The following is a 15,873-nucleotide window of genomic DNA, read 5'->3' on the forward strand; positions in this document are numbered from 1 at the left end:
CAAAGATAACATTGCTGCTGGTGTTTGACTAAAATACCAAATGAATAAATAAGTAAAGCCTACAATATGTCAGAGATAAATGCTAACAAGGAAATTAAGCAGGTTAGAGGGAGAGGGAATTTGGGAAATAGAATGGGGAAGTTGCTATTAGCATGGAATGAGTTTTTTTATCCCTAGAAATATATATGTATTGGAGAGACACCTTATATACTTTCTTGAAGTAGTGTTAAAAGTATCCTTTCATATATGTAATACCTTTATCAATAAAGAATTTTTTTTTAAAGTATCCTTTCAGAGGAACGAAGGCTGCTGCTTGATTCCCCCTGGGAGCCTTGCTTTGTCTTAGTTTGGCTCCCATGCGAGAGAGCTCATCCCCCCCCCCCCCCAGATGACCCACGCCCTCTTTCCTCACAGCCCAGACCTCCTGCTGGAGTTAAGGACCCAGGGAATGTCTACGCAATAACTTTTTCCACTAGTCAAGATAAGTTCCTTGGGGCTAAGGAAAGAGTTATTTTTGTGTCTTCATTTTCCCAACTAAAGAAGTCAGACTGTTGATAGAGATCAATGTTAGGAAATGTGTGAAGAGATTAGGAGCCTCTGAGACCCCTGGAACTTGCACACTCCCCGCTAGGAGAACCTGTTATAAGCATTCTCAGTTAAGAGTAGGCTGCAGTTAGACTAATGGCTTCCAAATCCTGGCTCTACAATTTCCTGGCTGTGTTTCTTTGGGCAAGTTGCTTCACCTCTCTGTGCATCAGTTTCCCATGTAAAATGGAGATAATTATATCCCTGGCACATAATATAAGCTCCACGCATATCAGTAATTAGAAGTCCACAAATCCTTATCTGAAATTTTGTAAATTTAATAGGGTGACTATTCCATCAATATAAAATTTCAGGCAAGTCTGGCGCAGCACTCCATGACCAAACATATTAATATTGCTACAATAAAACATACTAACATTTGTATGAAGTGAGATAAAGACTACAAATAGCTTCACGTAAGTTCAGGTCATGATCTGCTACCAAGTTTTTCACATTAAAAGTGGACCTATATATTAAGTAAGGGGTAAAACCCACTGAAGTCTATTTTTCCTTTCTAACTTCTGGATATGCTAATGACCAAATAAATAGTAAAAACCATTTAAGAGTAGAAAGTAGGAAGCCCTTTAGGCATGGAAAATCCACACTGCATAACTAATCGATCCCCAAAATTAGTCTAAACAACCTTTGCCCCCCAATACAGTGTGCCATAAGATTCTCAGTCAACCAAATCATTTCCACAAACAACCAGTCTCTAACAGTCTTTAAGGGTTTTTTTTCAAGTAATTTTTGAACATAGGGTAAAATACCCAAGTTTACCACTTTTTAATAGCATGATTGATCTTTCCCATAGGAAAAAAAGACAAGCTATTAAATGAGAAATAATTGACTTAAAAGCATGTACCTTAAAAGAATAATGTCCTCTGTAATCAGCCTAAGGGAGATAAATAAGCATTATGCCAAAGTGGTAAACTATCCTGCTTCCAAAGGAATTTTCTCCACATTGCATTTTAAGGAAATATTTGCAGCTCTTGAAGAGATATACAGTAACTCATTCAAGATGGTCTCACTGCTGGTCCGCGCTGGATAAAAGACTTCTTCTGCCTATTACCCCTGTTTGTTATTTATCTTCCCCAACTTTTTTGACCTCTTTCCATTTATTTTATACTGAAGCATTGCTTTGTTCAAGACCTAGGGTTTACCACCCCCATGGTGATCCATACACAAAGACAAGTCAGGAAGACATGAAAAGAATGGAGATACTTATGTTGCTTCGTGGCTTTTCCCCCCCTTCTCATTATCCTCCTACTCAATAAGACTGTGGTGGGAGGTCTGAATGACATTTCCAAACTGAGAACTTAAAGCTACATTTCAACACCCAACCCCTCAGTTGTCATAGGAACAACACTATGAGGCTTATCTAGGTTCTAACAAACACCCACTTGTTTTGCTAGCAATTAAAGCTCCCCCTTCCAATCAAGTATATAAACACATACATATACATACCTTGAAAAATTGGGCAAAAAGGTACACCACATCAAAAATGTAAGAAACAAGCCCAAAGGGAAAGCCTTTCTATTTCTGACTATAAAAATACCAAATACAATTTGGGAGGAACTAATTTGAGGTCTGTCACTTGGCCAGATTCCTTTTAGTTTGTATCTTTACATACCGATAATGACAAAGACACATGCACACTGTTTACAGAGTATACACGATATTAATACTTTCAATAACACCAGTGGAGAATTCAGGACAATGCCATGTTATTTATTTTTCATATATTTTTGTAAATAACAGCACAGCAAACAGGACTGAAATCATAAAGATCTAAAAGAATTATTCTGGAAAATACTTTCCAGCATTTACTGTTTCAGCCTGCTTCTATCAGTTTTTGTTTTTGTCTTTTCATTCACGACAATGGATTCTAAATGGATGAGTCAAATCTACAAATTATATAGAGGCTTTTTTTCCATTAAGCATGGCAGTCTTTAGCTAGATTGTTAAATCATCATATTTTGCCCAAGTAATTACATGAAATAGAGCTGAAAATACTTGTGAATCACTGCATACAACTAGGAGTTGGATGTAAATTACCTGTCAATATCTTAATTCTTCATCACCATTTTTCTGTCTTCAAGACTCTAAAACCCATAAATTCATGTGCTTCAAGGAAATGAGTAGACTTTTTCCACATCTTCAGCCACACCTTAATTAAGTCAAATAATTGTAATATTCACACTTGCATCATCGATCTGATTTATTGGAGGACCTGCCCCTAAAGGCCATGCTTATCTTGCTCTTTGTCTATGTCTTTGAAAGCTGTTTGAGAATAATAATCTTTAACATTCTCAAATTATGAAAGAAAAAATACCAATTAATGTATCCCCATGGATTCATTTCCCTCTCCTCCACCCTCATCCCACGCTAGTGCTAGAGAGAACTACAGCATTGCTAGCCTGCATTTTATTATACATTTTCCATTTCAAGTTATGAATTTTAAGATTTTGAAAGCAACAGAATGGGAACCAAGTCAGAAATGCAGCTTCAACCTTCAATTTGGCTTAAGATACTGAAAACAAAATAAATAATATGATATCCTATATAACCCAAAATGCACAATTCTGATAACAGCTTTAATTCTATGAATTCACATTTATATAGAGAGATCACCAAAGTTACCTATATTGTTGCTAACAGTTAAAGAACAATTCTTTTCTATCTGATTCTATAAATATATATCACATGACTGCTTCTATTGACCATTAATAAACTGGTAAAATCAGGTAGCCACCCACCATTCTAATAGTATTTTCTTATTCTATTCAACTTTTCCAGCAAAAATAATTCTTAAAAAGCCAAGAAAAGAAATCAGACATTCATGCCTAATATAAACTTGTTTCCTTAGCGTTCATGAACAAGAACCTACTGTATAGAACACAGGTCTTCAAAGCTTTATTGTATTCTTCTGGTCAACTTAAACACAAAGGAAGTTCAGATTCAAGATTAGAAAACAATTTAAAAGTTTTGGAGAAAGATAGACAGGCTCACCAGTAAGCATGGCTCATCAGGACCTTTCAAAGTGTAATGGACCATATGGAAAAAACTACTCTTTTGCTATATTAATGGAATCAAATAGAACACTCTTAAAATTCATGATACAAATGTAAAAAAATCGATTATCATCTTAATCTGCCTTTCATAATCAGTAAGAAATGTCTCTAATGCATTACTTAAACTTTCATTTTGTAGAGTTCTAACTAAATACTTGACATCCTTAGGTAGAGGGATGGAAAAAGGAGGGCAAGTTGCCTAATTATAAAAGCGTTCTTCCAAAAATCATACATAGTATCCATACTAAATGGAAATCTACGTCCATGGAAGTTAATGCTACAGTGTTACCAACTAACCCATTTTGATTCCCCCCATTAAAAAGGAAAAGATAAAAAGTGGGGAGAGCCAAACTAGTTGTATTACATATATTTGCCTAAACTGGAAATGCTCAGTTAATCTTTGTTAATTACCTGGCTGCTTCTCAGCCTTCATGCTATATTCTTGGGCTGCTACTTTTTTGAATTCCTCACTCTGTTTATGGGTTCTGTGGTTCAATACAGTTGTTAGGGATCTGTGAACAATTTCACAATTCCCCCACACACCATATGATATCTATTAGGGAGCAATGCCATTTTTCAACTTACCAATTCTGGATAAAGCAGTATTTCCTGGTGACAGAATGCTGCTTCTGTTCGCTAAAACTCCCTCTTCACAGCTTGATAAATCTGATTATATAATGTCTTTGTTCCAGATCACACGAGGTGCTTTCCTACAAAAGTTTTCTAAAGGGTTATCTGCATTTCATTCCTGTGACAAAACGAATAAGAACAAGGGGTGGGGGGAGACAGGGAGTAAGTCCACACAAGTTCCTGGCAAAGAGTTTTAGTTGCATTTTTTCTGAGTTTAATCAGTAAGCTCTATTAAAGTGACAGTTACCAGTTCAGGAAGCCAGAGTTTGATCAAGTCAGCCACCACCCGTTGGGTGTCTTCCACTGATGCACGGACTCCAAGCAAGCAGTCACTTGGTCATCTATCACATGTGGCTGAATCACTGGACACCCGTCCCTCTCCACCCTCTGGCGCCCATTGAGTAGCAGCCCAGGCAGAAGAGTGGCCTGACTCCAGAAGTGGGACCTCTTATAGGGACCTGCCAATTAGCTGCTGACCAATCACAGGCAGCACCTAGTACCCAAGTCACATGACAGGGCAGTCCCTCTGCAGGATTTCTGAATTACTGGGGTTATACAAAGGACACTCATTCAGGAAAAGAGGGGGGGGGGGAGCCATAAGCCGAAACAGAAAACGCCCAGGCTGAGACAACTCCGGCTTTTAAACAGGCAACACCCAAGCCTCACACAGACAGACAGATAGCCACAACCAAATCAGGATGGAAATCAGAGGAATGCCTGGCACATATTAAAAAACAACCCCAAAGCAGAGACTGCGTTTACAAAGCCACTTCAGCTATAAGTCTACTCCTCCTTACCCTTCCTCTACAGTCTCTGTGACAATTTTACATTCTCAATTATTTTTAAAAGCTCTGGTAAGCCTCTGCAAAGCCATTGTAAGAAAAATGTGTGAGACACATGCACCTCTTCTCTCCTCATTCTCTCAAAATACCCCTAAAGGAGATTCAGAGTTTGCCATGAAAACGTTTCATAAATGGTTGGGTAAATCAGGGAAAATGAAACATTGTCAAGACAAATTTGTATGGTAACCACCAAATAATATATCTCTTACACCCGCCCTTTTTCATGCAATCATTTTAGACTGTTCACATCAAGTTCCTTCTTCTTAAGGAAATGGGTCCCCCTTATTTATTTTAACACCATTAATTTATTTCTTATGTCCTAGGAAAAATTCAATTATGAACACTCCTTCCATTTCTTTGACACAAGCCCCCCACCCCCAATCCCACCCCACCCCACCCCAGATGGTACTTACAAATGTTCTTTGTTAGGGTCTGTCATTTTCTTCCTACCCCCAGCATCCCAAGGCAAAATATGGGCTCAGCTTCATCCTTTAACCTAAAGGCCCTATTTTGATTGTGCAAGGCTGCAGCAGCTCCTTCCCTGAGACAAGCCCAGAACACTGTGCTGCTTGCCATTCCCAATTTATGGAAGGAAGCGTATGTCAAACAAACCAGGTGATGACTCAGACTGCCTCCCCCAGACACATTTTCCCTAGAAGGGGAGGGTAGTGTAAGTGCAGACCATTTGGATGTGACTCAGTTTTATTAGACTGGGGATTGTAGTTAATCTGACAAGCTCACATTTTTCTTTTATAACTTGGACATTTTAGGAGCAGAATGCACTTTCTAAATGGTTTCAAAGAACTGGATCATGTAAACGAGGAAGTTCAAGTGATTACTTTGAAGGTATAGCAAGTTTTGGGTTCTATTCCCCAATATTGAAAGCTTCAGAATTATTTGTTGAGAACTATACAACCGAGGCAACCAAACATTTGAGTTTACACAACAGCAGTAACAGATTGTATACGTGTAGGTCTACTGGAGACTTTTTACCATGGAGGACTCTTTCTGTCCTGAGGACCCCAGTTTAAGTCTCTAAGTCTGGGGCTCATGTGGCAGGTTCTTCAGGAAGTGGTGAGGAACATAACAGTCATGTTGCAGCTTTCACTTTTGCATTTACTGCAATGCACATTCTAAATGGAGCTACTCACACGCTAGCACACATGAAATATAACCACATCACTCACTCACACACACACACACACACACACACACACATCTGTACAGTCCTTTAATTCCAACTTGCCTAAAAGCAGCAAAATAAAAACTTGAAAACCACCATAATGTCATCTGTGAAGGTTCAAATTAAATAAGTTGACATGCCTAAAAGGCTTCCTCTTCAGTTAAAAGTTCACTACCAAGATGGGGGTGGCATTACATGGAATGAATGGTTCCCAGGTATTACACAGACAGGAAGAATGCAGTAAGAAGAAGTACAAGTCCCCACACAAGAAATCTGGAAGGCTCGATTTGAGCAGTTTAACTGCAGTTGTCTCTTTTCAGCATACTTCCTTTAACCTTGAGCAAAGTCAGCAACTGCCTGGATGATACCTTAATGTGTAATTAATTTTGTTATTTAACATATAAAAATGCTCAAATACCTACTTTTCAAATTGGTAGAAGAGGGCAGAGAAAAGGTATATACCCCGAGACAGTGAAAAACAGCTAAATTGGGAGTTGACTATTCACTTTACCAAAAGATTCCCTTTAGGGTTTTACTGGAATGCACCCCCACATAAAGCTTCCTCCCAGTCACCACTCCTGTCCCCAGGCAATCTCCACATGATCCAACTGTGTCAAGTTCTCATAAACCAGAACTACAGGTAACGATGCAGACAGACAGCCTGGGTTCCAATACTGGCTCTGGGAGGGACTCGGGAAAGTCATTTTATTTCATCAAGGCTTTCGTTTAATCTGAAGAATGGGAATGAAAAAATACAAGGAAGAAACAGAAATCACTGCTTCCATAATGTCTGCCACCACCACTGGCTCACAAAGGGTCCACTGCCTCCCTCAAAACCAATCTTCCAACTCCTGGGGCTGGGGAGAATCTTGTTCACTCGAGGCCTGACAAAGTGACTAATCATGTATGTTTTACAATGATCAAAACTATTTGGATAGCTGCTAGATTCATTGTTATTAAAACAAGGTATCCTACTTTGAGATCAGATGATTAGTTTTGTCTACAGTATATGTGAGATTCCCAATATTAGAAAATTTTCATAGAAACATAGCTATGCAGCCATAGGTATGCCTCTATAGACATACACACAAACTGTGCCTAGACTTATATAAGACAGTCTGAACATTGCTTTTATGAGACTTTGCCTCTGTTCCAGCCTTTTCATGTTATATAAGCAGCCACTTTACCCGTCTTCCTGCAGTGATTTCAGATCTAAGGAGTATACTGCCCTCAGAGAAGTTTTATTAGTTGTCTTCTTTCCCCACCCATTTTAAAGAACGAACTGACTCAGTTTTTTTGATGGCAACTGGGTGGGAGTGAATATGGGAGTGGGCAGGGTGGGAGAAAGGGAGGAGGAGGAAGAGGAGGTGGTGGGAGCCAAGAGCTGAATCATAGCCATGTGAGTAATCTTAGCCTTTTTTTTTTTTCTTCCTAAGGGCATGAATCAAATTAAGCTTGTTTTGCTGTGGGTGAAGGAAGAGGAATATAATAGCATGAATCAGAGCAATTATCAAATATGCGGCACTTACTAAAAATTAATTACAATCACTGCCTTTTCTTACATGTCTGCCAAAAAATGCCAGAGAGCTTTTGTTCATCAATATAATCCTTTACAAAAATTCTTAAGTTTGAACTTGATTCTCACCCTCTTTCCTTTTACACATAAATTTCAGAAACAGGAATCATTTTGGAGCTTCTGTGAGATAATCTTTGGCCTTTGGAGATAAGTGTGAAAACCACATGGTACATATGTGGTAGAGACCAGGTTACAAACTATCCAGCCATGAGCTCTGGAAACAAAATACTGAGTTTCTGAAAACAATTGCTCAGAAATGAGTTTAATCTCTCAAAGGCATTCCAACAGGAGTGAGGCATACAACAACAAGCCTTCAGGGGAAAGTGGGCATTCCTTTCAGAATAGTTTTCAGTGACAATAAAGTTGTCATAAAAAACTTTCGAACTACTTTATACTGAAATAAGTGAATCCTCATCAATTTAAGAATTTATTAGGAGTAATCCTGAGAAAGAGATGGATCAAAACATAAAATCATTATTTTGGAACTTACGTAAAGAACAAGGACATAGCTCAGTTATTTGTAAGCAGGGCACATATCTAACCAACTTATATAAAGGCACTTCCTTTTCTGCCATATTTTTTTAACCCAATCTATTTAGTAATTTGTGGAATATAAATATTACCATGGGGGAGAAACTGGCTATCTAAAGAGAAAGGCTAGGTCGACTAAATATTTTCTACTCCCGGACAAGTCTGTGCATTAGGAAGTCAAGAGGGCATATTTTGAGCGCTAGTGACACATTTAGATTTTTTACTGCACCAACAAGCTAAAATGCATGGTCCCTTTTGTTCTTTTGTTGTCTACCTGTGGTGTTTTTCCTTTTAAACATGGATATGGATGTTCTGTAGATAGACAGATGCTAGCAATGAACTTAGTACCCTTACAGAATATTCCACACACAAGAGTTCAAGGACAATAGTGTCTTAACACACTGTTAGGTTTTCCAAAATTTGTTTCTATTTTGGGGATGGTGTTTCACTTGTGGTGTGTGTTTTTTTGTGCTACAACAATCTTTATAGGGGTCTCCAGATAAATTATTTCAAGAGCACTCTGAATAAGCAAAAGCTTTTAATTTTTCCATGTCTATGTGTTCCACAATTTGGAAATTGTAATCTGTAATGACAAGCTTTTTAGGGATGACAATTTGTATCCCAGGTTTAACTATTTCCAAATCTGCCTATATACCGTTAATATTTTGATAATTTTAGTCAAGATATATTTACATAATCTACAGATATATCAATATCGAGTTCATATAAAATGAGCCAGATCTGTTTTCACACTAAGTGACTTGGATTTCTCTACCCTGAGCCCACAAGTTCCTTGCCATGCAACCTCAGGCAAGTTAATGGCATTAACTTGTATTTAACTTTCTACCTTTCAAGTCACTACACTCCCTATTTAGAATCTCTAGTTTCTTTTGTAGTAGAAATAATATTGCCAAACCCAATTTTGTCACACCCTCACCTGTGTCTATTGCAAGAGGCTAGAGGTGTAAAGTAAATTTCAATACATATTTTAGTTCATTCTCTTTTTAAAAATGTTCTAAATAGTAATTGTGGGAGAAAATACTGAAAAATAGGTCTTATCAATTCTCAGAGTTCAAGTCCTCTGAATAGTCCTTGAGTGTACTCTGCATAGGTTTTTTTCTGCTCCCCAGTATACTAAATATGGGTTAGGGTAGGGTGATTACATTCTGATGTTTTACATGGAAAGAAATAGAATGTTCAAATGTATAATTAATAAATGCTAAGTATAATTTGATCTACTATAAACTGCAGCTGAGCTATAGTTATGTGAGGTGTCACCATGGGAGAAAGCTGGGTGATGGATCCTCGAACTCTCTCCATACTATTTTTGTAACTTCTTTGGTGCCTGTAATTCTTTCAAGAGAAAAAGTTGAAAAACAAAACCTGCAGATGTCTGAAAATTTTATCTACAAACTAATCATAATAAACCAAAGTCAAAACTAATTTCTGGAAAATTAGTCCCAATAATGCTAGCTCTCTATTACTTAATGCTGGAGAAAGACATTCAGTAGAAAATCAAGAAACTACAACCCAAGTACCTGACAAAACCTTTCTCCTGGTTTAATGCATATGGAAAAGTAACATTTGTTATCTTAAAAACTAAAATGTAAACTAATAACTATGAATGATAAAATTAAGATTTATATATTAGTTTTATAATTCTATGACTTAGAAAAGAGACCCACTCTGTTTCATCCAACCTGAAATGTTATTGACTGGAGGCACTTCATGTTTTCATGTAGCATGAGGAAAGAAACAAACATTGCTATTAGCTACGTCATAGTGCATTAAAGACAGCCCTGGATGACAGTCAAACTAGCTTCTCACTGCTTTGTTCTAGGAGATTTGGCAGTTTCTCCTGACCTCAGTTGCATTGCTTGGCTTGTGTCTGGAAGCCCTTCTGCATGTATCTCAGCAACAAATAACACAGCTTCAACTATATGTATGTTCCTAGCTGTTGCTTTGTAAGAAAATACGGGATTTCAGTCATTTCTCTGATAATGAACATTTGCTTCACTAGTATCAGATTTACTCCTTGCTGTTCTCACACCTTTCTTTCTGTGTACAATTACATTTTGTTTTAATGCAAATCAAATTTTATTTCAATAAATGTAATCTTGTTGAGAGCATAACAAATGGCATATATCCTCAGCCATATGCAGAACCAACAATACAATTCAACTAAACAGACCATGAGAACAGCTATGACCAACTATGTCAATGTATTGGTAGCAGCAACTGCTTCATGACCACTGACTGATAAATGGCAATTGAGAAAGGCTATCCATTCTATTATGTACCCCAATCTTATAAACGGTCAAATATGGAGGGTGAGTGGAGGGGCATCTTACAATATATGAAATATCAAAGATGCTATAGGTCTTATTGCAGCCTGAGGAAATTACCCATCCCCCCCCCATACACACACACACCACCTTTGTTTGCCTTCTGTATTCTGTCAGAGATCTCATCATCAGCTATCATATTTTGCATTTATTTGATTGTATGGCCTTCCCTTCTGGCCTAAGAAACTCTATGAGGTCAGAGTCTTTGTCTCTTGTTAATTGCTACATCTCCTGAACCTAGCATGATACCTGAAAGTTAGTAATACTCAATAATTTTTTTTTAACGAATGAGTGAATTATCTGGATGAGGTGGTCAGAAACAGGCTATAGGAAAAGAGAGAGTGGCTGTTATTTTGTTTAGATTGATCAGTGAAGGCAGGCCTCTCTGATCAAGTAGGCATTTGAAACAAAGTGCTGAAGGAAGGGAGGAAGTGGATCCCATGGAGCTAGGCAACAAATGAAGTAAGGCAGAGGAAAGATCTTGTGGAGGAGCAATGAAATAGAAGTATACCTGGTCAGTTTCAGGGACAGTAAAGGGGCAGAATCACTCCAACAGAATGGGCAAGGGAGAAAGAAGATGGCATTCATTAGGTTGGGTAGGAATGGGATGGAGTAGTTCACACAGGACTTCCTAAGCCACTGTATTTCAAGGGCTATATGGTCTTTACCCTGAGAGAAATAGAAGACCACATGAAGGGTTTGATTACAGCTGACTGGAACAATCTAAAAGGATAAATCCTAGAGGCAAGGTTAGAACAGAGCACCTAGTCAGATTAGATGACAGTGGCCTGGCCTAGGTGGTATCAGTGGAGCTAATAGGTACTGGTCAGATTATGGACATGTTTGAAAAGAAGAACAGATAGGATTTGTAGGAGTCAATAGTGACTCCAGGGTTTCTGGCCAGGCAACTGCAAAAATGGAGCTGCCATTTCCCAAGATGGAGCAGGCTGGGTTTGGCAGGGCTGGGAAGGTATGCAGAGGCAAATGAAGAGTTGGGTTTTAGACATGGTAGGTTTAAGATGTCAATGAGACATCCAAGCAGAGATGAAGCTGAAATTAAGCAAGAGTTCCAAGATGAAATCATCAATGTTTAAGTGATATTTAAAGCCAGGAGATTAATTTTACTTTGGGAGGGTGGACAGATGGAAAAGTGGTAGGAGGATCAAGGTACTTGAATATGAACAGGTTGGGGTGATGCCAGGAGGAATCAGCAAAGGAGACTGGCAAACACCACCTTCCAGGTAGGCAGAGCACCAAGTGTAGCATCAAGAAAGCTAAGTGAAGAAAACAATTTCAAGGAAGAGGGCAGGAGCCATTGGATTCACTCCTGCCGGCAGGATGAATAAGGAAGAAACTGGGGACTCATCACTGGATTTGAAATGTGGAGGTCCTGGGCACTCTTGACAGGAGTCATTTTAGGAGGATAGAGGGACATGAAGCCTAACTAGAGTGAAGACAATGGGCAATGTGAGGAGAGGTATTCAAGGCAATAAAGACAATACTTTCAAAGAGAAATGGAACAGTAGCTGGAAGGGGATGTGGGTGGGAGAAATGGACAATGCTGGGGAATACATGGATAATTGCAGGAGCCTTGATCAAGAAACAGATAATGGGTGAGGTAGTAGAGGAAAACAGCCCCATGAGCACCAGTGGAGGTATGCCAGAGGTAGGAATATGTGGAAGGTCAAATTTTACACCGTATGTCTGTCCAAGACCTTCTCTTTGGACATGGATTAGTTTATTCTCCTCTGACTTTTTGTTGTTTCTGTTGTCACATTGGATATAACAAGCGATCAGCCCCAATCCAAATTTTTAATAACTAAAGAAACAGATTAAAAAAGAAAGAAAGGAAGAAACAGAAAAACTTTGTTGTTGATGTCACTCAGAGTGATCTGTGGCTATATATTGAAATATCTGGCAAACGTTAAACCACAAGCATTAAACAGAACTGTGAGTAATAAATGGCGTTTGCGTTTTGTTTACACAGCTAACAAACACAATGAACTCAAAGCAAAGTGCAACAATACCAAATAATACTTCAAAGCCACTATAGCAACTATAATATTATATCTTAGTCACATTGTTTGGAAACACCCAACTACACGGCTTATGCAGATAGATCACCTAGAATTCCAAGACAAACTTCAGATTGAATATCTCTAGTGACATTTATCACCCTAGTCAGAGGCACTCCCTTTGTCATATATCTCAGTTGACAAGCTGGTGGTCATCAGGTAGAAGAGTCTATCTGACCGAGTTATTGGCAACTGATGACATCAAGCCAAACCATTGAGCTTCTTGAGCTCTGGACAAATTAGTAACCTATAAATGACATTAAAATTTATCCCAAAATTTCTCTGGGTCAGGTAGTGGCTGTGAAAAGAAGCACCAAAATTCTCAGACCATCATCAATGACCAAAAAAGCCAATTGGTTTACCTAAATTAGTTTACTCTAGAGAGGTGGACAGCAGAGAAAGGTTAAGAACACAGATTCCAGAGACAGAGTGCCCAGGTCAAATATCAGCTCCACAATTTACAAACTGTAAACTGTGGGTAAATTGCTGAACATCTCTCTGCCTGTTGTCTGTAAAATGAAGGTCATTAGTAGTACCTATTTGATGGGTTACGAGGAGGGTAAAGTGAACTGCTATATGCAATAATATACAATCTTGGAATTTCAAACTAACTACACCAAAAATTAGCTTGAAGTAGCATAAAGATCCTCTGGGAATTCACAAAACCAGGGACTCAGCACATTACTTATTTTGAGGGTATCAACTGTGCTCCAAAATTTGAGGACAATTAATAATGTACCTTGAAGAAATAATTATAAACATTATTTTGATAGGAAAACAGACATATAACACATTGAAAATTCACATTTGAGGATAAGGCAAAGACTTGCAATAGTCTGTATGTATGCTTGCTCTCTGAGGTTTAGTGTCCTCTTCTGAAACTTAAAGGGAACGCTGGCATAAAGCTTGGTCTGCTGAGTCACAGAGGAGATCTACAACCTATGAGGAAATGATGCTCTGAGGAATCCCCTATATTTACTAGATGAAATGGAGCTAGATGAGTTTATTGCTGCTGAAGGTTAAATAAACAGCAAGTGTGGGGTTAACAACTTAATCAAGGCTCCCGTCCACCTTGCCTTGGGTTGTGGGATCTCCCCTGAAACAGTACTTAGTTGCCCAATGAGAGCTGCCAGATTATAAGTACAGTATTTCTTAGAGGGAGAGTCCAGGATTCCCCATGGTATTTCTGAGAGGACTGTGGTCTCCACTCTGAACGCTGTCAAAGTGTCCATCCCTCCCTGCCTCCCCCACATCAGGTGGCTTGAGGCTCCCAGGATTGTTCTAGCCAGGCCTGTCACCACCTGTCCCTTACTTTTAGCCCCAGACTTAAAAGAGAACTCCATGGATGAGAGAGATAAAGAAACAATTATATGGATAGCTTCCATTTCAAAAACTGTACTTATTGTAAGAGGAGGAAGGACTAAGTATGCCATCAGAAGAATTTCCGGGTATTAAAATTTAAATTTGTATTACCTATAAATGCTGTGCTCTGACAATCAGTAAATGAAATATTGATTTGCTTGTCTAAAAAGTACTTTTATCTTACTATATGTGCAGTCTCAGGATGGACTTTGGGACAGTAGAGACATACAAGACAGAGATCACGCCCTCCAAATTTTATTTATTTATTTTTAAATGTATTTTATTGATTTTTTTACAGAGAGGAAGGGAAAGGGATAGAGAGTTAGAAACATCGATGAGAGAGAAACATCAATCAGCTGCCTCCTGCACACCCTCTACTGGGGATGTGCCCGCAACCAAGGTACATGCCCTTGACTGGAATCGAACCTGGGACCCTTCAGTCTGCAGGCCGACGCTCTCTCCACTGAACCAAACCAGTCAGAGCACCCTCCAAATTTTAAGACGCAATTGTAAAAACCAGGTACAAAGATTAGGAAGGATAATGAATAATAAGGCAACATGTAGGCTCTACATGAACAAAACAGGCAATATCTTAAACTTTGGAATGCTTTCTTCAAAGGAAATTTACAAGAAAGCCCAATATATAAAACAGATCAAAGCAAATGATCTGGTAGACGCTCTGTTCTCTACTGCCTGTCCTCAGCCTCACACCCTGCCAGCACTCAGCCTTCAGAACACTCGAGAAGGACAGAGCGGCGTGCTTTCCAAGCATCACCCCCGAGCAGGTAGGAATGGGCTCAAAAGGAAGGAAGAACTGCAAAGACACAGATGTGGAGGCAGGAACAATGCTCCAGGTGTGCTTAGAGGACAAAAAAAAAGCACAACTGTCAGGAATAGAGGATTCTTGGATGGAAGGATTAGAAAAAAACTGGCACCTTGAGTTCCCCTCTCTGACTTTAATTCTAATCTTGAAGAACAGGCAACATGTGCTGTGCAGCTGTGGCCTGGGAGGGCCGGATGAAGCATGAAGATGCGTAGCTCAAGAGCATTGTCCACCAACAGTGAGATACACTTTTCATCCCAGCCTGGCTTCTAGTCCTGGCTCTCACCCAAGGCCCTCCATCCCACAAGGTAATCCCTACAAAGGGAGGCACATGAAGATGAATGATTTAACCAAGATGCCCCCAAGGCTAAAATATCAAATAAAAAGAGTGGGAGTTCAAGGCAAGTGTTAGAACATGTGTCTCTGTTTAGCATGGCAGACATTTCTCAACCTCCCCCCGCCCCCCCCCCTCCACAATTCCCTGCATTTTACCTTGTGGAAAGGTAGGCTCAGTGAGCCAAATTTCCCATTATTTCAAGAGGAAGAAACACTGCAGCATTTATAGCACTGTGTGAGCCAAAGAGACTATATCTACAGACCAGTATGCATTCCTACATCCATGATTTCACTCAGGGTTTTACCAAGAAAAAAAAAAAAAATCACATCACAAAGTAAATGGTGAGTGTTAAGTGCAGTTCCATATCAGGCTGGCAGGTGTCACTATATCTGTCTCGTCCTTCCAAGGAACAGAGGTCCTGGGCTCCTTATCTCAGCCCTTCAGAGCCATGGTCCATGCCAGAGAACTAGAAAGGATGTGTTTGTACAACATCTGTGGAGCTCTTATATCAAA

The 15,873-nt window shown here is 39.1% G+C and overlaps 1 long non-coding RNA gene across 1 annotated transcript; it reads right to left on the bottom strand.

Moving 5' to 3' along the window:
- Window positions 1-1,051: 1,051 nt before the first annotated feature.
- Window positions 1,052-5,437, bottom strand: LOC132223835 (uncharacterized). The gene is made up of 3 exons (XR_009450533.1): window positions 4,534-5,437; window positions 4,242-4,404; window positions 1,052-2,865 (listed from the first exon to the last, which is right to left on the bottom strand). It is a non-coding gene; the product is annotated as an uncharacterized LOC132223835 (long non-coding RNA).
- Between the last annotated feature and the right edge of the window lie 10,436 nt (window positions 5,438-15,873).

This window comes from Myotis daubentonii, chromosome X (assembly GCF_963259705.1).
Source record: "Myotis daubentonii chromosome X, mMyoDau2.1, whole genome shotgun sequence".
Lineage (NCBI taxonomy): Eukaryota > Metazoa > Chordata > Mammalia > Chiroptera > Vespertilionidae > Myotis > Myotis daubentonii.